Below are 25,247 nucleotides of genomic sequence, written 5' to 3'. Positions count from 1 at the left end.
ATTGGTGCTAGACGAGACTAATCTAGTAATGGGACTGACACCCAGTAGGTGCTCAGTAAGCAAGGTCTGGCGTTATTCTTTCAATAGCATTACTTTCTCCAGAAACAGGACACATTACTGGGCCTGATCAGAGCGAAGCATGCATTTTTCTTCAGGGAGGAGGCTGGTGTTGGCTCTCCCTCTGCTGGCCATGCTGAGCATTCACTTGCCCTTTGTTCTGTTTCCAGGGAGTGGTGGCTGGTCCTTGTGAAAAGGAAATGGGGTCAGAAGTGGGAGACAGGGAGCCAATTCTGAGCCATCTGGGGACAGGAAAGTGTCTTTTCCCCCTTTGTTTTAAGCTTCATCTACTGAATGGACTGAGCTAGCCCTTTCTAAGCATGTGCTGAGGCAACATCACATAGGACAGACAAATAAGAGTCCCCTGTCACAAACACTATCAAAATTGGATATTACTTCCAGGAGGTTTGTTTCATTCCCAACTGAGATAGCTAAACTTGGGGGACACGTGTCTGGACACTGATTATCGCTTAGAAGTGAGGGCTTTGGGCTCTGAGACCAGCACTGCCCTATTAGTCAAATGATCATCTCACAGTGGATGGTGCTCTTTGAGCCTCAGTTTTTCACACACACCACACCCACAAATTTCAAACTGCACAGAGATGACCCACCTGATATCATCATCATGAGGATACACAGCTCATGATATGATGACTGAGGGTGGGTCTAATAACAAAATGAACATATTAAATGGAGGATGTTAAAATAATTTTAATTCTAAAATAGGACTAACATTTGACAGTATTTAATATTTTTAAAATTATTACAATGGTGCTTTTTTCTATGACATGGAACCACTTGCAGTTGGGCATATTTGGCCAGCTTTGATCTCTCAACATCAGTAAGTTTTCATACAGTGCCATTAGTAAAAGAATTGACCTATTATTTCATAATGTAATAGAACTTGAGATTTTATATAAAAAATCCTACACAGCAATACTATACATTTGGGCAGGTCCTTCTGACACATTGGATATATGTAAATAATGGGTGATAACTTTAAATGGAAAGGTGATCCTGAGCCTTATTGGGTCGAGTTTCTTAAGAACATGCTCTGACTTCCAGGGCTGTGAAGTGTGGGTCACAGCGTCCCAGTGGTACCAGGACAATGAGCAACATTCACTGATATAGGCACTACCTAAATATCCAATCTACTCTGTATGCGCTGTTCTGTTCCTGAAGGACTCTTCTGGCACCAGGAGCCTGCCCCTCAGACTGTCCCTCTGCCTGTCTGCCTCCAAGAGCACATTGCTGTCTCAGCACATACACTTGGCCCTGGCTAGAAGAGACTTGGATTTGACAGGCAATTTCATGAGCGTCTTAGGATGAGATGAATGGGTGCTTTGGCTTTATAATTTCCCAACCACTTTGAGTAAGCAGGGTTTTCTGCTAGCACACAATTACTTACTAGAGTAAAACCAGGAATTCAACCTGCCATCTTTCTGTTGGCCCAAGTTGTTCCCCAACATGAATAACTCCTTCCTGTTTTGGGAATGGAGAAGTAGCTATCATGCAGTGCACAGCCTCCCAGGGCACAGTAAAGCACATTGAGAACTTACTAAATGTGTCATGCTCTGCTCCATATAAGGAGGCAGAGGAAACAGCGCCAGAGTGATCCATCCTCATTTTAATCTTCTAGCCCTAAGCTGATAAACGCTCACACAGACACAGTGTGGCAACTATTCCTAACACTCCGGTTCATGTGATGGTTACTGTACCTGTACAAAGACTTGAAGACAACAGGGCTGGACTTGAATCATGGCTTCACGACCTGGAGAAAATTGCTCACCATCTCTTATCTGTAGTTATCCCAAAGAAAAAGCAGAGAAGTTGGATGATATGATCTCTCTGTTTCTTTTTATTATCAGTTTCCTAATGGAAACACATAAATGACATGCAAAAGTGAATTTTTGGTTCAGTGAGTTACAGACTAAGGGGTAGCAAGAGATCTGGAGTTGAAGGGAAAATTAGAAAGGATGGGAATTAAGTTGTTCATTAAGAATACTAGTAATGGGCTTGAGAGATGCCTCAATGGTAAAGAACATTAGCTGTTCTTCCAGAGGAACTGGGTTCAATTCTTAGTACCTTCATGGTAACTCACAACCATCTGTAACTACAGATCCAGGGGATCCAACATCTTCTGGCCTCCATGAGCCCTGACATATGCATAGTGCACAGGCATACGTGTAGATAAAACAACCATGCATAAAAATAAAACTAAAAAAAAAAAAGAATACTGGGAAGATTGTGGTACCTGTATCTGACAGACTACATATACCCAACATACATGAAGAACTCCTACATATCAATGAACTAAAGATAACACAAGCCATCAGGAAAAGGTAAAGATTTTTTCAGATAGTCACTTCATCTTTAGAAAATTACTTCACTTCTTTAGTCATAAAATATGAATTGAAATGCTAAATAGGTGTCCCTACAGACATGAACACCAGAATAGCTAACATTAAACAGATGATGAGGATGTTGGGGAAAATCCCACTGAGAAAAGCGCATGCTATTCAAGCATCTAGACTTGAGTTTGGACCCCCACAACACATGTAAAAAGCTGGGCGTGATAGCCACTGCCTGTAACCCCAGTGCCAAGAGGCAGAGACAAGAAGATGCTGGGGGCTTTCTGGCCAGCCAATCTGGCCAATTTGACAGGCTTTGTGTTCCGTGAAAAAACTATCCTATCTCAAAAACTTAGGTGGTGAAAGATTGGAAACACCCGACATCCACCCCTGGCCTCTACACATGTGTACAATCAGGCATGTGTATAAATATGTACATGTGCGCACACACTACACTTGCATGCAAATGTGCACACATGCAAACAGATTGATGAGGACAAAAGTTGAGGATGTGGAGCAACTAGAATTCTTTCACACCACGGATGAGAGGATAAAGTTGCGTAATCATTTTAAAGATGGGTTTAATTTATCTGTAGGAATTAAATACACACAAATAATCTCACCATATGGTGGTTCAATTTACAACTGTATAAAAACACATCCCGCCATCATTCTGATACCACTGTTAATTTGGTATTTGACAAAATTATGTTATAAAGGATTATATCAGCTATTCCTGCCAAAGCATATGCTAACAGAGTATTCTGAGGAGCACTGATGTAGCCAAACGATGATGTTTAGTAGGTGAAATATGTTAAATACAGTTTTTTCTTACAATATTTTCAACTTGCAATGGATTTACTGGGATGTAATCTCATTGAAAGACAAGAAGCATCTGAATGTAATTTACTACATGTTAGTAATTTCACTTCTCAGTTATGTACCCAATTCACACACACACACACACACACACACACACACACACACACACACACACTGGACATATTCAAGTAAGCACACTATTTAAAAGCAGCTGAAAACTGGAAGCAGCTCAAATTTTCAGCACCAGAAGAATAAGTAAATGTGGTCTCTCCATGCAGTGGAAATGTAAACAAGACAGACAAATGATTACTACAGCTCACAGCTGGGATGAAGGTAAAACAACTGTGCTGAGTAAAAGAAGTTAGACAGGAAAGTGTGTATACTGTGCCATTTCACTTACATGAAGTTCACAAACAGGCAAAAGTAATGCCGGCTGTTGGATGGGAGTTAGGGCTGTGGTTTCCTCAGGGAGGGCAAACTGTTACCAGGAAAATTTCAGAGAGCTGTGTGGACACTGGTGAGAGTCTGTCTCTTAGTCTGGGTGTTAGTTACAGAAAGGTGGTTTGTGATGATTACTCTAGCTGTGTGTTTACAGTACCTGTCATCTGTGGCTATCCTATCTACCCATAAATGAAAGTCAGAGGAATGAATTTCATAATACTTTCATACTATTTCCCTAATACCACCCTCCAAAACTGTTTTCCTAATAACCCTTATAATATCTGTTGACCATTCTCTTTTCTTAATGTGTTCTGACTGACATACCCCAGCCCTGATTATGTGCTCTCTTGCCTTGCTTCTCCTTTTCTTTGCCTGGCCCCTTGCCCTGTCTTGCGAGACCTAAAGCATGGAAGCCATGCCTCTTACTCTTGGACTCATGCAAACAACAAAGAATAAAAAACCCTCCAGTCTAGTTCTCAGAGGTCTTTGTGGAAAGTCTGTATCTCCATGCAGTACCACAGCCTTTGGGTATAGTCTGTTTAAGACTCGTCCTACCCAATGACAAATCTGTCAGTTTTAGGCCCCCTTGTCTTCAACATCTGCTCAGTAATATGGTTCCTTCTCTCTCTATCCTTCTGGCTTTCTGGGCTCAGCCATGCACAAATTTAACAGCTGACCCATGCTGAATACTGTGCTTCACCCCAAGGGCACTTAGATAATGAGACAGCCTCTGACTCGTGAGTTCCTTAAAATGTTCAGAGAAGACACATTCAGAAATGGGAAATGATGTAGCAGTCTATTGAGGAACCAGGGAACAAAGAAGAGGGGTACCCAGGACAGTCACTGATAACTAAGAAAAGTCATCTGGAGGTGATAGTCACTCTAGAACTGAGTGAACAATGACTAAACATTTCTAAATGAAGAAGTTTTCAAACCTTCTCAGGCAGCAGAAAATGCCAAAATCATGAAACATCATCTGTGGGGATGAGTTTGTATGCCTATGTTTGTTAGGGCTGGGTAATATAACCAGTGCGCATCTGGATGCTAAGAGCAGTGGAAGAGGCAGAAGTAGACAGCAACACTCCTGACACTATAGAGTGAGGGAGATCAGTGAATAGAAGGCCTTGAATGCTAATGTGAGGAAATGAGACTTCAAGATTCAGACCACAGGTAGCAAACTAGAACTGGGAGCCAAATCTGATCTGCTTTATTTTGTAAATAAAGTTTTATTCCAGCATAGATACTTCTATTTGCTTAGGTGTAGTGGGTAACCATCCCAGCCTTGGCCTGGAAGTTCCAACCCCCATTGAGGCTTCAGTAATGGTCATGCCCACAAGGCGGGGCTGAGGAAGGAAACTGAAGACCCAGGATCTAGAGGAGAGGCTTCTCTTGGTTCCGGGACCCTGGACGCTGGAGGTAGACCAAGCAGAGTTCTCCAGAGAACACCGCTGAACTGCGCCATACCTTTCCCAGACCCTGCAACCTATCCCTCCATTTGTAAGTTAACCCACAAAGTAAACCTCCCTTTTAACTACGTGGAGTGGCCTTAACAATTTCACCAATACTTAGGCACTGTCTATGGATAACATTACATGATAATGGCAGAATTGAGTACATGCTAAAAGGCCACTGGCCCACACTGCAGCCATTTCTAATCTAGAAAATGATGAGCCACTGAGGTGTTCTAAGCCGAGTACAGAGACAGCCCAATGTGTGCCACCCTGATACTTTGGTCCATTCTTGGAATGAAGAGGAATTTTTTTTTTTTCTGAAATGATACAGCAACAACATAGGGGACCTATTCAAGCTGAACAGTTCATTTTCTGAGCCTGTAACTACACTAAGCTTTTGTCAACACCTGTGAGACTAGGCTCACACAAGGGAGCCCATCCATGTAGTATTAGACCTTAGGAGATGAAACAGGAGTGACATCAGCCTTGGCACTCAAGCTTAGGTTCAAAGAGCTAAAACAACTCCTCCACCTTTTCCTATCTGTATTGGAAAATCACCTGCCTATCAGGCAAATAAAAATGGGAATATTTATTACTTCAGACCTGAATTAAGTAAGCTTACCATATTTCAGCCACTGTCAAGGCTGGCTGACTGCAATGTTTTCCCAGTAGAGATTTGCTCTCCCGTGTTTATTTCAGCAAATAACATGGTAAGTAGAGGCAGACGGAGGTCTTTCTCTAGATACTCTAGCTGGATACACCACCCTTTCTTCACTGATATGGAAATGGAGCAAGGAACAGACTCCACATTGAACCATGAAAACCAAGGAAGGGAGCTTTCCCATCCCATCCCTTACATTCTTGGGTTATTTTCCTACTGACTAGCTACATATCCAGGTAATGTACTGATGTTCAATGTGTGAGATTCTCTCTTTGGTGTTATTAGCCCCAAAGACAGTTCCTTCCCTTCCAAAGAACTAAGGTCCTACTCTCAATAGCCCTGGGAAGATGCTGATGCTGAAAAGGGAAGTAAAGACCAGGTCTCATCTCATAATAGATAGAATCAGTTTTGCTGGAACCTGAGCTTGGAAGATGTTTAAAGCGCCAGTGCTGATGGGAAGTTAGCTGACAGAGCAGGCATGTGAAGAAAAGGCAACTAGATGAGGAAGGAGCTGTCTAAATAAAATCTCCTACATGGTGAACCAGTCAGGACAAACTGGATATTATCACTGACCTTACACACTCCTTTCCTTACTCCTGGATCTCAGTGCAGCACTATCCCACAGCCCAATCTCAGGGTCTGCTATGGTCCTGTCCCCTACTTCAGATGGAAAGCAAAAAAGAACAATGCCAATGTGAAGCCAAGTGGTAAAGAGAGGAACTGCTCTGTTTACTTCCTGGAAGGGTGGCCATGTCCCCAGCCATCACAAAGGAAACAACAGGATAGATCATAGGAAATACAAGAGAAAGAACCATCATGTCCCTGAGCATCTTGTACCTCTCATAACTAGCCAAACATCTTGACAAAGGCTACTGCCTGCAAATTGTATCAGTAGACCCAAGATGCCATAATATGGGCACACAAGTAAAAGAAACATTTGTTTGGTGGTCCCTTAGCTGAGGGCCAGCTCAGTAAATGGTAAGTAACAGCTCATGAGCAGGATGTTTATCACTTTGCTTACTATACAGCCCTGGTCCGGATCTCTTGGCTTTCATCTCCCATCAATGACTGATCTTTGGGTTCCCATGGCTTCAGATCTATGTGAGCATCACCAGTCAGGCACTTGACAGGCATTTGTGGAGAAAGGTTTCCAAGAGATGCTTCACATGCAGTGGGGATTCCATTTGAAGCAGAAGAGCAAAGCCCTGCCAAATGTGGGGCAGGGCCCAGGGAAGCTAAGCTCTCTGGGGAGAAGCTTGGCAAAGGATAGGAGAGGCTGAGTGGGGAGATGAGGAAGAGAGGCAAAGAAGTTTATACAAGGTGATTTTGTAGAAGATCAAATCTGACATATTTTTAGGAGCTGTATAAAAATGCAAAGCAGCCATCTCTTTTAAGAGCCATCTTCAAAATTGCAATAAATTCTCCTTGACAAAAGCTCAGTCAAGTCCAGCATGTAATCTTCTGCTGTCAAGAAGAGTAATGCAGAGTGGTGGATGTGCTTCTACTAAATGGAGAAAAAAAAAAAAAAACTGTGTATGTGGGAGAGTGCTTGCCTGGGAAGATGGAAGTTAGCTTGCTGAATCTTCTCTTCAAGGCTTGGTTTGTTCTCCTTGTGGGGTCTCCTTTTCATCAGTTTCATGGAAAAAAAATCAATCAATTCCTTTCAACCACTTATTTCTCAGAAAGTGAAAAGTTCTGGGATAAGGGATGAGCACAAACTGTAGCTCGGCCAGATATGAGATAGGTCATCCTGAGAGTGTGGTTTCCCGTCTCTACAAGGTGATGCTTCATCTTGTCTCCATGTTGGGATTTACGGAGACAGGCCTCTGGGAGAGTTTACCTGAAGAGGGACAAACCATTCTGAACATAGTAGACACCATCCCATGTGCTGAATTTCTAGACTGAATGAAAAGCTGGACACCGGCATCTGTCTCTCTCTGCTTCTGGACTGTGGATGTTGTGGGAGCAGCTGCCTCACACTCCTGACCTGGAAGTAAATTACTCTGAGTGCCATACTTTCCCCAGCATAATGGACAGAATCACCAAACTGAGTCTAAAGAAACCCTTCCTTGTAGTGGGTAGCTGTTTCAATGACCTTTCTACGACCTGCCCCTGGGGATGGCCGAGAGAGAACCCTTAAGACCTGAGATGCTTATATGCTTGCTCTCTTGGCTCTTGGTGGACCTGTAGGCTGGAGTTCAGACCAAGTCAGAGGTCTCCAGAGAACTACACTGGACTGCACCTCATCTCTCCCAGATCCTGTAGCTGACCCCTTAGTGGCTGTAAGTTTCCCCTGAAATAAACCTCTTTTAATTACCAGATAAATTATGTGGAATTGCCTCCCTAATTGCCGTTATACTTTCTTCTTTACCCTGGCTTGTCAGTCATTCAGACACAGGAAAGAGGAAAGCCGTGAATATAGGCGTCTCCATAGTGTCAACTCTTCTCAACAGTAACCATAGCTCCCAGCTGGCAGGTGTGGTTGCGAGGATGGGGTGAAACACAGCATGTCACATGCCTGGATGGCACCATGGCATGTCCCATGTGTTTGGTAACTGTCAGCTGGCGTTGTCATTGTCATGATGTGGGCAGCATCTTTTTCTTCTTCACATTTTGTTTTTACCAACCATCTTTAGATAACATCTGGTTGTTGTTGTTGTTTGTTTTTTACAGGGTCTTCTAACTTGGTGTTATGGTCTTGGGGACCCACAATCATGTTCAGAGGCATTGTGGGGCAGGAGTTTAAGAAAGAAAAGCCGACTAGGTTCTCTTGTGAGCTTTTCCTCTGTTCTTACATCCTGAGCAGCCATGCTTTGTGTGTGTGTGTGTGTGTGTGTGTGTGTGTGTGTGTGTGTGTCCCCTCCTCATTTTATTCGATTTTTATACCTATTTTTGTGTGAATGGGGGTCCTGCCCACATGTATGTCTGCACACCACAGGTGTGTAGCAGTACCCACAGAGGTCAGAAGAAGGTGTCAGATCTCCTGGACTGGAGTTGTGAGCCACCAAGTGGGTGCTGGGAAACCAGGATCCTCTGGAACAGCAGCCAGTGTTCTTAAGGGGTGAGCCATCTCTCCTCCAGCCCTCCTTCTATTTTATTTTATAAAACTCCTTTCTAATTCAAAAATCCACAAATATCTTTGGAGAACTAGTGCAAAGCATCACATATTTTAAATATGCACTGTCAGGTGACCTTTCCCAACTACCTATCCTCTCCCAGTACTGTTGGTTTGTTTATCTGCTCCACTTCACAGTGAAAGTCCCACAGGGGTGTCTGTAGCTCCGTCTCCTCCACACTGCCAAACCGTCTCCTTCCTGTGTGTGTTTCCTTCTCCACCATCTACTGAAACTGCCTGTCAAAGACAGAAGTGACTAAGACGATCACTTAAACACCTGAATTATAGGGTTTTTAAAACCTATGTCACTTCCCTATATAGATTTAAATATCCTAAGAATAATGACCTTCAGCCATTTAATCCCAGTGCCTGTCATAGTATCTTGCAAACAATAGCCACACATTAGAGATGTATTGTGAGCCTGTGATGTACCAGGCATCAATCACACATCAAGTGATAGAGACACTCTATTGTTAGGCAGAAGCCTCCCAAACTATATGAAAGAGATAGTGAATTTTAGCTCCTCACCTCTATCCCAGGGAAAATAGGATAACAGTATCAGTGAGAGGGCCATTTATAAGGGAAAATTAGATTTAAGCAATTCATTGTCATCTTCTTAGCTTGACTGAGAACATGCTCCTTTGTGGGAAACATGTCCCTGTTGCTGGGTAAATCTGTCTTTCTAATCTTACAAATGCTGCTGTGGATCAGGAGTGTCTGGTCTTCAAATGTGAGCATCATCAGAGTGCTGTGTCATTCTGTTGGCCCTAGTCTATTGACTCCATTTTGTTACTTCTCATTTGCATCTAAGTTCAGTTACAGGAAAATGAAGCCTGCCTATTGAGTATCCACACAAAGATCCAACAATCATTAGCCTACACTAGAGGATCACAATTAACGTTGACTGAGTCAAAAAGAAATGAAGTCTAATATACTTATAATTCAAAGTGAATAGATTATGATATAGTAACAAGTTAACCTTAAGATTTCATGATTTAACAAACCTCTATTTCTTGACGATACTACGTGTCTAGTACAGTTTAGCCAGGTAAACTGTTCCCAAGTCTCTCTAGATTGCAATCTTAGGGATGCACCACCATCATGTCGCCATGTCATCACAGCACATGACATCAGGACACTCAGCAGGATAAGAGGTGTTGGAAGTTTATGCAATAGTTCATTATTTCTACTAAAAGCAAAAATTTCACTCACAACCCTTTGGGCAGAAAAAATAAAATGGCTTGCTTTTGATTACAAAGAAGGCTGGGAAATGAAGGAGCATATGTGGGATATTTGAAGAGCTTTTCTGATCTTCTGGAGGACATAGGAATACCATATCATACAAGGCAACATGTAGAGATGCAGAGTTTTTGAACAGATATCCTGGTGAATGTCTTAGTTTATTCATACTGCTTTAATTTATTGTGTGTACAGTATTCTGCCTGCATGTCCCTGCAGGCCAGAAGAGGGCACCAGATCTCATTACAGGTGGTTGTGAGCCACCATCTGGTTGCTGGGAATTGAACTCAGGACCTCTGGAAGAGCAGTCAGTGCTCTTAACCACTGAGCCATCTCTCCAGCCCCCATACTGCTTTAAGAACACACTTGAAACTACATAATTTATAAAGAACAGAACAATATTTTTTAACAGGTGAGATGCTAGATAGTCAAAGAAGAAGGCCATAGCAGTTTCTTCATGATGTGAGGGCTCACTTTGCTATGCTTCACATGATATATGGCAGACAGCAAAAGAGAACAAAATCTGTCCACACCCAGTCAATGGGCGAAAGAAAGAAATTCACTTTATCAAGCCCTTTAGTAAGCCCTAATCCCATCCACTTAATCACTTCCTAAATTCTCACCTTTCAATACCATGACATCAAAAATTCAGTTTCAACATGTGAGCTTAGAATGCTTAGAACATTCTGATCTGGCAATGGATGGAATGCATATTGTGTGAAGTCAAACTGATAAAAGAACTTGTAATATAGCTCAGCTGCCATGCATGAAGCCATGAATTCCATTTCCAGTCCGACACAAAACTTGGCATGAGGCCACATGCCTGTAATCCTAGCACTTGGGGAGTAGAGGTAGGAGGATCAAAAGTTCAAGGTCATCGTCAGCTATATAGAGAGCTCAGGGCCAGCCTGGCCTATAAGATACCCAGTCTTATAGATGGCCTATAAGATACCATCTTAAAGAAGATAGAAAAAGAAGAGAGGAAGAAGGAAGAGGGGAAGGAAGAACAGGATCAGCAGGAAGAGGACATGATAACAACAACACTAAGATAAAAATCAAGTAACTAGGACCCACAAGCTCCCTGACAGTTTCTCAACTTCAGTGCTGCTTCCAATTGAAAACAGTAGTTTCTGCTTCACAGGATTTATTAGACTAAAGAAAACAAAACATATGCAGAATACCAAGCCCAGCCCTGGGTTCTGATTAGCTTTTAAGAAATATTATTTTGTGTCGCCCTGTTAACTACAGTGTTATAAGGTCCCCTTTCATTTCTACTTTGTTATACACATAACCAAAGACATGGCGCTTTCCCTAAATCATTTCCCAGAACAAAAGATGTCTTTCTCATTTTCAAAGGCTTACAATGCTCATATTACAGGAGCCCTCATTACTTTATTTAGAACAAAGAACTATTCACCAAGATATATTGAACTGAAGCAGCTTGATGTTGATCTTCAGGTCACTGAGGGCATTCAGTTCTTTAAAAGAAAAAAAAGGGGGAATTGTACAAGAATTTAGTGACTTTGGTGAAGTTGGAGTCAACATTTTCCACACATAAAGATTAACACTCCCAAGAGATCACAAGAAACAAATGAACAGTTCCAGGAAAGATAAGTAAAAAGAGGCCCTCCCAAAATACTGTAAAATCAACATAATGACAGCCACTAATACACACATTTTAATAATAACTTCAAATTTTAATTATCTCAACTCTCCAGCAAAGAGACATTTTAACACATTGGAACACATATCAGGGTCCATCTTACACACCACACTAATAAGAATAGATGCCACATTAGGGTAAAAGGATGGGAAAAGTTATTCTCAAACAAGTTATTATGAAAACTACTTTAGTAAATGGTCCTCATGTAAGTGTTATACATGAAGAATAAAAGAAAAAATATAAAAATGGGAAGTGATGACTTGGAATCAAATCTTCAGCAGGAGTATGGATCCTAAAAGCCTCAATACCCAAGAATGTAGACAAGAAGACTATTTGCTCAGAGCATCTATCTTGACTTCAATTACTCACAGAAGAGGCTCAATAATGTGGAAATGTGCCATCAAGGAGGAGTGGGACACTGGATAAAGTGCTTACATGAAGTGTGATGGTAGAAAACACCTTTCAAATTAATATTCCATTTACATACACTATTCATAAGATTATTTCATATATTTTATATAAGTAAATTGGTAATATAAATAGACATTAGACTGTGTCACCAGCTCTATGAAAATTAATCAGTCAGACTCACCTCAAATTCCAAAGGGTCTTTCCATCAGTAAAATGGAGTTGCTACTGACAACAGTAAACAGCTGTTCAACACGCTGACATCATAGAGTGAGCATGAGGCCTGATCCTGTTGTAGAGTCACCATGAGTCTTTCTAGCCAGGTGGCTCTCTACAATGAGCCTGGGACAGTTTGGGTTCCTGTGTGACTTTAAAGGAACATTTCCCTTTATGGTTAAATGCTTTTTAGTCTCTATTTATTGACTCTCTCTCTCTCTCTCTCTCTCTCTCTCTCTCTCTCTCTCTCTCTCTCTCTCTCACATACACACACACACACACACACATGCTCATTCTGCTTACATTTATCCTCCATCCATTACCCCCTCCCTCTGAAATCTTCCCTCTTCCCTACCAGTCCCCCACCCCTCATGAGTTTATTTTATTTTGTTGACCCACTAAGTCTAGTTAGGCTTGCTTGCATGGGTAGGACACTCATCAGTGTCCATATCCCTAAAAAAAGGATACCCGTACTTCTGGCAACCACCATCTGCTAGTAGTTCCTCAGAAAGATGTGGAATCGCTTTCAGCATGCCCCCATATGTAATGAAATTCTGAAAGGTCCAATCTAATGCAGGCTTTCTGCAGTATGGACAGCTGTAGTACATTCATATTCTAGTGGCATAGTATGATAGCAGAGTTCCGCAACATTTCCCCCCATCTTCCTGCATAAGGAACCTTTCTTTTTTATGTATATATTTTATTCCAGTCTTCCCCAGGACTTCTTGCTCATCTTCTTACCCATCCAATTTCTACCTATCCCCACCTTCCTACCCATTCAATTTCATGTTCTTTCTCTCAAAAAAAATTTTAATGAATCAAAAAGAAAGAAAAAGGCAAACAAACAAACAAAGCACACACAAAACACACGGAATGTTTTGTGATAGCCCAACTACTCTTGAGCATGGAGTCTGCCTTGGCATGTGGTTGATATATCCAATGTCTATTTATTGGAGAAAACTGATTTTCTATCTCCTAGCAGGCATCTATTGTCAATCAATTCTTGGTTAGAGGAGTGACTTTGTGCCTAGTTCCCCTTCTCCACGCCAGGATTTTGTCTATCTTAAGCTTGTGCAGGTCTTGTGTGTGCTGTCACAGTCTCTGTGAGGTCATGTGTGTCACCCTTGTTGTATTTGCAAAATGTTTCCTTGGGGTCATCCATTACCTCTGGCTCTTATAATCTTTTTCTTCCTCTTCCACATACATCTCTGAGCTTTATCCCACTTAGGGTTGAGTGCTCCAGAGGCTTTCAATGTCTGTACACTGTCCAGTTGAGGGTCTCTGTGCTAATTACCATCTCCTGTAAGAATCTTCTCCAGGGCAGGTTGAGTAATGCACTGATGTATGGGTATAACAATGGGTCACTAGGAGCCACTTTTTTAAAAACGTGCTCAATAAAGCTTATTAAACATAATTACATGTATTTACAGTCTTTCATGGTTGAGTATTAAAGTAGACATGCAATTTCAGAGTTCCCATTCAAAGGCAGTTGTTGCTCCTGCTGTGGTTGTTGCTGTTGTTCTAGGGAGGAACAGGCTATCTCTGGTGGGATGAAATGAGGAGCTAAAGTTTCTTTGTATGACTAATTCTAAATAATGTGTGCAGGACCTAAGTCCCAAGTTCTTTTACAGGAGATTGGTATGAGATGCCTTGCACTCTCTCAAGTCATCAGTCATGGAAAGAAATTAGGATCTGTTTCACCACTATGTTCCTTTAGCAGAATAATAGTGGTAGGTTTTCTTCTGGGCCCATGGCCTACCTACCCTTGGGTTCTTGGCCATTTTACCAGTATCAGATGTCAGTTCCATCTCATAGAGTGGGCCTTAAATCCAATCAAAAAGTTGTTGGTTACTGCTAGAACTTTTGTGTCACCATTGACACAATATCTTTTAGGCAAGTTGTAGGGTTCATAGATGAGTGATATTCATGATTAATTTTCTCCTCTGGAAGTATACAAAGTATCTTCCAGAACCAGGAATGGTAGGGGTGAAATTTCTAATTGGTCATCAGCTTGATTTCTCCATGTTGGATGATATAAAGAAGTAATGTCTTCAGCAATAGGTCTTATGACCAGGCTGTGAAAAGTAACCAATAGCATTGGCAAACTTGCAATGTTTTGGTGAGTCTATGGGATCCATCTAGCCAAAGACTCAAAAATACATAACCTAGTCCTGGTACTACCATTAATTGGTAGCATATGATATATACTTGGGGCATTGTCTCTCTTGTTATATTGTAAATCCACTTAAATTTACTTTCTATCTGCATATATTTTAGGAAGATTCTATAGTATTAGATTTCTATATGGCTTTCCAGAAGTTCATTATTGTTAGTTATCCCCCCTTTACCTTGCCCCCATGTCCCCCTCCCCATTTAATGTAGCTGGAGATTTCTCCAGTCCTGCTGGAGCCTGCAGCCACTCAGACCCAAGTAAACACATAGAGACTTTTATTACTTATAAACTGTATGGCCATGGCAGGTTTCTTGCTATCTACATCTTACATCTTAAATTAACCTATTTCTATTCATTTATACCTTGCCACGTGGCTTGTGGCTTACTGGTATCTTTACATCTTACTCCTCATGGTGGCAGCAGCAGGCAGCATCTCCTGACTCAGCCTTCCACTTCCCAGAATTCTCCTCTCTCCTTATCCCAAATACACTATACTTCCTCCCTGGCTACTGGCCAATCAGCATTTTATTTATCAACCAAATCAGAGCAATACCTTCACAGCATGAAAGACATTCCCGGCAATTTAACTTTTCTATTATAGTTTCTACTTTAGCTGGTAAACAGGAACACTTCTTAAGGATGGGAAATGCTTTATCCTCAAGCCTAAACTAATACCAGCTATACTGGAACTACTACAAACCCTCATTTCAAAAGAAAACAATTCCTATGCATGGGACATCCCCAGGAAGAAATCCTGCCCCTGGCAGTATGAAGAAATCTGACTTTTTTATGCAAGTGAAATATCCAAAGACAGTGCAGTCTTGCTTATGCATAGAACCTTAAAACACCAATACCTAGAATATCACAGGGGTTGCTGCCATGGTGTGCCAGCAGTGGCTGAGACAGAAAAAATGGAAACATGTTCACAAAAGGTACAAACCTGCACTTGCACAATGAACATGCTCCAAGAGTCTAATGGGGAGCACAGGAGGGGGAGGATATGTCAGTTAACTTGATTGTGGCTATCACTATGCAATGAATATGTATACCTAATCAGGACATTGTACACCTTTGAATACCTTCAATCTGTATCTCTCAATCGAATATTTTAAAGTTTCAAAAAGTACTTTACATATGAATACTACTTATAAGGTATCAGACTCCTCAGTGCTGGATCTGTCAAACAAAGACTGAATGAACCAGCACCTGTTAGCAATTCTGTCACCCCTGCTTGTAAACTGAAGACTACACAACATTACTGAGGTGCAAAATCAACTTAGTGGGTTCTCATCCAAACAGACACACACCACACCTTATGTCTTTCATCTATAATTGCACATACACACATATGGCCAAGATACAATAAAATAAATTATAACTAAATTGATAAAGATGTCTTCAATAATAAGAATAAAATTAAAATGTTCAGCATGTATTGTATGAAATAAGAGAGCAGTGAACTTTTTCATGATCATCTATTTTGATGGTGGATATGCTGACATATGCTACCTAGGAGAAGGCATATAATTTGTCAGTGCTGAGCACACACAAGACATAAGCCCCCAAGCCACTGGTAATTACAAACACATTATAACTATTTTTACATGCCCCAATGAGAAGTCAGAGAAACAAGATCTAAAACCTCTTCTACAGTTAAGTACAGAGAATACTTCAGTGGTTTAAGGCAAAAGTACAATAAACCTCAGTGACTTGCCAATTTAAATTTCTAATCAGAGAAGTCCTATAATTGGAAAAGTTCCTACCCCCAGGCCCACCAGGGACCCACATTAGTGTTAAACTCCCCAATATCAGATCTCTTGCCACTGATAAGTTTTAACAAGGCAGACATGCCAACGCTGAGTCTGCAATGTAGAGAAACAACTGGAAACATGAGTATAAAATGACCACAGAACACTGAAACAGCCCTTAAAAAATATGAGATATATGACTAGACAGAGACTTAAGGGAGAAGTTCTTAGTCATATTTGTTGTAGTGTTGGCCTGAGTACACACATTTGCCCAAAATCATCTAAGTATACAGCTAGATATCGTTTATTTTACTCTCTATGGATTATATTTACTTGATACATGGTATTCCAAGAAGGAAAGAAACAAGGGTTGGAAGTGAATAGAAATCTATCATTCAAAAGTCCCACTTAAACTTGGAAATAAGATTGTGGGTTTCAGAGTCCAACAGTCTTAAGTTTCACGTGCTACCCATTTGTTCTAGTTATATTACTCTCACTAAGTCACATGGGGGTACCCAAGGCTCAGAAGTTTTTCTAACTGTAAAATAAGGAATAATAGGAGATATGCTCTATTTTCATGGCAGTTGAAATGGGTGCAAATATAGTCATGGGGAGCAAAATTAAAAACAGAAATGACTGCAGGAGAAGAAATATTGCACTGATTAGCCTCAGTGGCTAAGAAAAGAGATTATGGAGTTGAGAAAAAATATGACATAGTGTTGGGATATCTGGGAGGATTTGGGGGTGAGTAGGAAGTTGCTATGACAAAATGCATTTTATGCATGTATAAAATTCTCAAAGAATGAATAATGTATATGTACATAAAATGGATGGCTGGATGAATAGATAAATGATTGACTGATAGATAGATAGATAGATAGATAGATAGATAGATAGATAGATAGATAGGATGGACAGACAGACAGGCAGGCAGGCAGGCAGACAGACAGACAGAGGAATAGATAAAAAAGAATGACATACAGAATAGACAGCCCTTCATTTACAAAGACATCTTGAGTTGTGATGAACATGTGATGTGATACTGAGTTCTCCAGAATCTTGATTCCCTCATGTGTATGGAATTTCCCATGGCAGCATTGGTGGTGCTGCCCCCTAGGTTATCTAGTATCCTGTGAGGTCCTACCATGGAATTCTGCATGACTCACCCTATTCTTGTCATTCAGCTTTCCAATTCTTGGGCCTGATGACCATCAGACTCATCTCTTCTTGGGCTCTTAAACAGCCTTCAGGAAACTCCTGGTTCATTGATCCTGAATCCCAGGATGTCATACACAACAAAGAACAGAGTTTGACATTCCAGTCTACAGACTTGGAAGAGAAGATAGCAGATGGAAATAAGTTGCTTCACCCTACAACAGAAATGGAGGAAACTGTTTCTTTCTGTTTCCTTCCAAAACAGAGGGACAAGGAAAAATATGAAGTAACCAGAAAAACTAAATTGAAATGGTCAGGAAGGATGGGTGTCTAAAAGGGACATTGAAGAAAATTGGCTGGAGGGATGGTTCCATCAGTAATACACTCTGCTACCATGAGGACCTAGGTTAGGATCCCCAGCACCCATGTAAGATCAAATAGCTATAATCCCAGACATGGCAAGGTGAGAGACTAAGACAGAAGGATCTCCAGAAGCTTACAAGGCAGCTAGCTTACCCTATTTAGTGAAGTTCCAGGGAGTCTCTCAGAACAAAAGGCAGCTAGTCAGGGTATCACACAAGGGTGAGCTATATCTACTGGCAATCTTCCGTGGGTGATTAGACTCCTATTGATCAAGATGGCTATCCCCTTGCAAGGAATAGTTCAAAGATAGAGCTGGTCAGCTTATTATGGCATTCTACACAACAGTTGTGGAGAGGAGGAAAGAAATAGTGAAAGAGAAGAGAGACACACACAGAGAAGGAAAATGCATATCCAAGATGCATATTGTTTAAAAAAAACTCAAACTGTAGGAATACTGGTACAATCCCATTTTTGTTAAAAAAATAAAACAAAACAAAATCAAAAACAACATGTTGAAATATTCACTTAAATAAGTGTTAGTGTGCCAGGCCTTTAAGAAAAGATTGAGAATGTGAGAAATATTTCCTTTATGGACTATGTGTTTCTATAACATTTCAGTTTTATCTCCAGCAATTATGTGTTGCTATTGTAGTAATAAATACAAAAGTAGTAAACATCTTGTTTATTATTACAGTTAGTTACGTCAAAGGAAGAAATGCACCTGGGAAGCAAATGGGAACCCATCTTTCTTCATTCTGGATATTCTAACCACAACCTCAGTTGCTCTTAAACCACAAAACTTATTTCCCACAGTTTGGTTGGCTGAGAAGTCTGGGGCAAGTCACATGCAGATGTGATGTTCCAGGAGTCTGTTCCCTGGGTTACAGATGCCACCTTCCTCTTGTTTACTCAGAAGAAGGGACAAGACAGTTTCTCAAGTTTCTTTTAAAGGGGCGCTAACCCATACATAGCTGGGAAGGTGGCTCAGTGGGTAAAAACACTTGCTGAGTAAAAACACATCTGAGGTACTGCTGAGAACCCAGCAGTCCCTGGGCATCTGGATCTAACACTTTCTAGGCATGAGGACCTCATTCAAATTCCTCACACCTACGTAAAATGCTGGGCACCACCAAGCACAAGCCTCAAACCCAGTGCTGTAAGAGATGGAGACAGGAGAGTTGCTGCAACTTGGTGGGTACATAGCCCCAAATTCAGTGAGACACCTGTCTCAGGGATTAAGACAGAAAGTAGAGCTGGACACTCAATACCTTTTTCTGACCACTACACACATTTGTGCATTGCACAAACATATATATATATATATACACATACACATGTATCCATATCAACACACACACACAGCAGCACACACACACACTCAACTCAGCAGCACACACACACACACTCAGCAGCACGCACACACACACACACACTCAGCAGCACACACACACACTCAGCAGCACGCACACACACACACACACTCAGCAGCATGCACACACACACTCACACACACTCAGTACACACACACACACACACACACACACACACACACACATATATATATATATATATATATATATATATATATATATATATATATATGTGCTTATACATACACACAAATATACACACATATGTGAATAAAAATAAAATAAATCTCATTCATGGAACTTTGCCCTCATGGCTTAATCACCTTCCCCAGGTTTATTTCCTAATATGATTAAATTTCATTGCATAAATTGGGGAAATGTTCAAGCACAAATATAGCAAGATACAGGGCAGTTTTCCTAATACACAACATAAGAAAAATTAGCCTCTACAATAAAACGTTATTCTCAATCAGAAACAAAGAATGAGAAATGGGGTCGAGTGTTATCTTTAAATCCCCCAAAGACAGAAATGTCCTCACAGTGGCCTTCAAAGCACTCTCTGACAGAAAGAAACCTATAAAAATGGCCCTAGTGTATATCTAGAATTTCTCATTATTTTGAAGATTGCTCATAGCTTACCAGTAGCCCTAATTCTAAAAGCACCACAGGGGGGCGGTTCACATCACTGTGAATCCTGAGGTGCTTTGTAAGTTTTTATGAGTATCAGATCAAACAAGCTAGTGTTTACAAGACCTCTAGTGTGCATTTGACATCATTAGTGTCTTTCACGTACTTATTGCTCACCTTGCATTGGAGAACTCTTATCATGTTAATGTTTTCCCTTCCTAAGAGGAGGAAACAGAGATTCAAAAGGTGGCTAGGGAATGTGTCACAATAACCAGCCTGATGACCCCTCACATTGCTGGAGTTACAGGCTTATGCCCACACCTTCTTGCAAGGGTGCTGGGGGTTAAACTGAGGTCCTCACGTGTGCACATACAACAGGTGTCATTACCCTCTAAGCTCCAGATTAGCACCCTTTGAAAAGAGACTCCAGAAACCGCCTTGTCCCATCTGCTATGTGTAGAAACAATGAACTACCTGGTTATCGGCCATATCAAATGCTAGGAAATGTGTGAATAAATAAGTGGACACAGGGGTTCCACTCCACAGCCTCATCCGAGGCACTGCTGAGAACCCAGCGGTCCCTGGTTATCTGGATCTAACACTTTCTAGGCATTTGGGGAATACTGAGCCTTCATGACTGAAGTTAAAGAAGTTTCAAAAGTCCACACACACACTCCCCAGGCAACCCTCCTGGGATTTCAGCAATAGGAAATCTTTTCACACCTCTGGCCTGGCCATGTGCTCCTGAAGAGGGACAATTGAGCAGAGATCTGTCCTACCAGAGTGAAAAAAATCTCCTTATTGTTGTATTGAGTTGTCTGAGATCATCCTGATAGTTGGGTCATGAGCCCTTTAAGGCTGGACTGTTCAGACTTTTTGAGTCTGAAAGACGTGGCCAAGAGCTCTGTGGCTACTGATGTAATGTTTACCTTCAAAGTGTCAAGTCATGGCTACATTTCATCATACCACCAGGGGGCAGCAATGTGCAAATAACGTCTCTCCAGGACCTGCCTGCTAGGTTGGCATAATAAGAAGCCTTGGCTCCCTCCTCCTTGTGCTTCTCAGATTTAAAATTACGGTAACATGATCACTTCAGGTCTGCTCTGGGACCTGACAGAAAGAATTCATTTCAGATGAAAGCATCCCGACGATGCACAGATGCATCGGAATTGATGTTGTCGGTATTTGGATTCCATGTGTTTGGACATTCCACAGTAGGCCAAGAACTGGGGCAAGGGCAAGGTGCAGTCCGTGGGGATCAGACGCACGCAGCCACCTAAAACTACAGTACTCACACTTGAAAGTATGAAGCACTTCTTTTGTACATATTCATCTTATTTTTTGGTCTGTCTACCCTACTCCTTGAGGCCTGAGATTTGTGTCTGTTTGGTTCATCGGTCTATCCCCAACGAATGGAGCAGAAACAGCACCACAGCACAATAAATATTCATTATACAAACAAGCATAGACTTGTCAAGATAGGTCATGATGGAGTTTGGCATCATCTCAACTAGATGTCACTAAACTAATTGTTTCAATAATTTTACCATGTACATTCCTACCAGTCAGGGATGGGAGTGATGTCCAAAAAGAACATCACTGGAGACATTACTTTGATTCCCCTTTTACGGAAAACGGAGCAGAAGCCTGTGGTGGTATTGTGTTCTCCAAAATATTGTGTGTTCCCCGAAATAAACATATCTGGGGTCAGAGAACAGACAGCCACTAGATACAGAGCCACAAATGGTGGCTAGAAAATGGGAAGAATAAGCCATAGCAGAAGTTGGGCAGTGGTGGTGCACGCCTTTAATCCCAGCACTTGGGAGACAGAACTAGCCAGATCTCTTGAGTTCAAAGCCACTTTAGAAACAGCTAGGCTTGGTGTCACAGCCTTTAATCCCAGAAAGTGACCCTTTAATCCCAGGGAGTGATAGCAGAAAGCAGAAAGGTATATAAGGCCTGAGGACCAGGAACTAAGTTAGTTAAGCATTTGGCTGGTTTAGCGATCAGGCTTTGGAGCAGCACAGTTCAGCTGAGATTCATGTAGAGGAGGACTCAGAAGCTTCCAGCCTGAGGAAACAGGATCACCTGAGGAACTAGCAAGGTGAGATAGCTGTGGCTTGTTCTGCTTCTCTGATCTTCCAGCATTCGCCCCAATAACTGGACTCAGGTTTGATTTTATTAACAAGTACCTTTAAGATTGCAACTACAGAAGCCCTAGGAGAGGAAAAGCCTGCCCATATCTACAAAGAGCTGAAAGGCAGAGCCGGGAGTGCAAGCCAGGGCTCTTGGCCCTAGTCACTGTGTTTCCACACATCCTGCTGCCTTCCCCAACTTTCTCCTTTCCCCCCAAATATCCCTTCCTAGATTGGTAAACTGCGTAAGTTAATCTGATCTATTCACTTGGTAATGAGCAGAGACAGAACTTGGCCATCTGTATTTAGAGTTGCCACATTCCCCTCTTGGAGAGTCTTTCTAGTCAACCTCTCTTCTCTCAGTTCCTAGCACCTTTTATAAACTAATTCCTTTGGGACAGCTAGTCACTTGCTTTTTACCCCAGCCTTCTGCCAATGCTCTTGTTATTCCTGTTTCAGCAAAGAAAAATGTAATCGTAGCACCGATTGTAACCGCAGGGCACTTAGCTGGACTCAGTATGTTTCTGAGGTGCTCCATGTTTACTAGTGTGTTTATTCCCCTGACAGCTAGTGGGGCTTTCATGGTTCCCTATGATAGATGTGGACACTGAGGTCAAAAGAGGGTAAGAGGCTTGTCCTTCACCAAATCACTAGGAATGGGAAAGCCACTAGATATCTATTTCAATCTTATGCTCTATTTGCACATAGAAAACACACGCCAAAGCTGGAGAGGCCCTGGAACAAGGTCACATGGAGTGTACAGGCTGACTCCATTTTTGTGCGCTTATTTTTAACAAGTTCAAGCTGCAGGTTTGGACCAGGAAACCCTATTAGGAATTCAGAGCAGAAAGGCAGGGATGGTTGTACTGCTCACGCTTCCTGGCTGGCAAGCAGTGTTCCCTTCCATTTTCCTCCCATTCTGTGTCATCTGCTGTCTCTTTCCAAGCTCTGGCAGCTGCTCACACTGAGTTCTTTAAGAGGCCCATTCACTGGACCAAAGCCAGGGCCATCAGATGCATGGGTGGGACTTCCTGCTCCACCCTTCCATTGGGGCACTGAGATGCTGGAGGCTGCTGTGGGTGCGGAGGGTACTGTGAGGTGAGGCCATCCCAGGCTAAACAGGAAAGTGAACCAAAGTTACCTCAGAGAGCTTAGGAAGTGGTGTTGACGGGAATGAGGCTAGCTTCCCCTACAATCCTGTCAAACAGATCTGGACTCCAAGGCCCTGAAAGTCATCAAGAGAAGATAGTCTAAAAGGACAGACAGGAAGTGGTTCTTTTACTGGCTGGAGGTGCTCTTGCTGACTGAACTCTTACATCTGGAAGGAAACAGTTAGCAGGAAAAGCTTGGCTTGCTGATCTCATACCCTGAGTACAAATGCACATGGTCTTATCTCTCAGGCTGGAATACACTAGTCACTTTCAGGGCCACTTTCTGGTGACATAAAACAGGGTGTTGAAGCAAGGCTATGGGCTCCATAACCATAGATGCTCCTCACACACTAGCCATGTGGCACTGCAGAAGGGTCATTGCTCCTCCAAAGCTCCGTGTCCTCATCTAAACAACATGCTACATAATGGAGCCTGTCTCTCAGGGAGGGTATGGGACCTGCTGCCTGGTGTGGGCTTAGCAATTCAGATCCAATACCAGGAGGAAGGACTCTCATGGGATAAAAGTGACAGAGGAGAAGGTCTCAGGCCTGGCTTTGTGCTCTGCAAGTTAGGTGCCTTGAACATCTTTCTTTCTTTCAGCCTGATATTCCTCTGCAGGAGAACTTGAGATTAAAATATGACCCTTTGCAAAGTCTCTCACCAGCCATTCTAAAGTGTCCATCCCATGGAGGACACATGTTTTGTCTTGGGATCTGAGAAAGACAGTAACAGCAACCATAGAGTCTCAACCACCCATTTCTTTCTTTCTTTTTTTTTTTTTTTTAAAGATTTATTTATTTATTATGTACACAGAAGAGGGTGCCAGATCACATTAAAGATGGTTGTGAGCCACCATGTGGTTGCTGGGAATTGAACTCAGGACCTCTGGAAGAGCAGTCAGTGCTCTTAACCTCTGAGCTATCTCTCCAGCCCATCAACCACCCATTTCTAATGATAATATAATAGTTTTTGAACACTTGTGTGGAAACTGGGTCTAGGAAGGTTTTTGTGACTTTCTCAGACTCACAGTGGCCAACAGTGGCAAGAACCATACTTAGCATACTTAGCTCCATCTGTCTGAGCTCCACCTAACCCTGATGATCCCAAGACACTGAACAAACTCTTCTACAAGGTCAAGAACCTTTGTTGTATGAAGAATCCACAGCAGGGACTGATACTGCTACTGTCAAACACTTTCTCAATTCTGCTGTGAATGTTCAAGTGGGAAACACATAAAAAGGGGAACTTCCCAGCCTTTGGCAATGGACTAATTTACCATTCAGTTTAGCCATATTGGTTTTATAGAGCAATAAATCATTTAAGAATAAAGCCTTCGGTAAATAATTCCAAATAGCCTTTGGAAGTCTCCCCAGATCCGATGGGGTTTCCATATTTCAGTTGATTACCCCAGCTGTAGCAACACCTGCCAGCTCATTGCATATGGCAGAAGAAAGGACAGATATCAATCAGAAGAAACAAAGCAGAGAGAAGATGAAGTGCTTCTGGCATTGGATTTTTGCCTATTCTATTTTTGATGATGTTTCTTGGAGAGATGACCAAAACCAACTAAGAAACAACTAGATGTTACATATTCCCCAAGCCACAGCTGATGGAAGGGAATACCAAGATGTTGAAATGCACATCATGATTGTTGGCTAATCAGGGGAGCCGTCTACATCTCAGGTTTGGACGTGATACATCTGATTCACTCAGTAGGGAAGAAACATATCTGTTCATTCCTAACTGTTAAGTTACTCTCATAAAGTCCTTCACTGGGAAAACTTTAATTTAGAAAGGTCGTATGTTGAAGACTTTGGCAAAGAGCACAGTCTGAGGGGAAGGACAATAGCCTTGCCACAACTATCACTGGAGATGATAGCAACAATTTCTCCCCCTCACTAAGTTGCTATTTTTCCTTCAATGCACACAGGTCCGAAAAATCCATGGTTCTCTGGAGTGATGTGTGTTCTAGACCCTCAGAATCCACATGGGATTTTTTACACATATTTTGTTTTGGTTGATTTCCACTACCCACCTGTTTCTCCCTCATCTCCCTGGCCCTCCTTTCCCACTGTGCCCTTTCACCCCAAAACCCCCATTC

Source organism: Onychomys torridus, chromosome 10, assembly GCF_903995425.1.
Source record: "Onychomys torridus chromosome 10, mOncTor1.1, whole genome shotgun sequence".
Classification (NCBI taxonomy): Eukaryota; Metazoa; Chordata; class Mammalia; order Rodentia; family Cricetidae; genus Onychomys; species Onychomys torridus.
Note: the sequence above shows the minus strand (reverse complement) of the source record.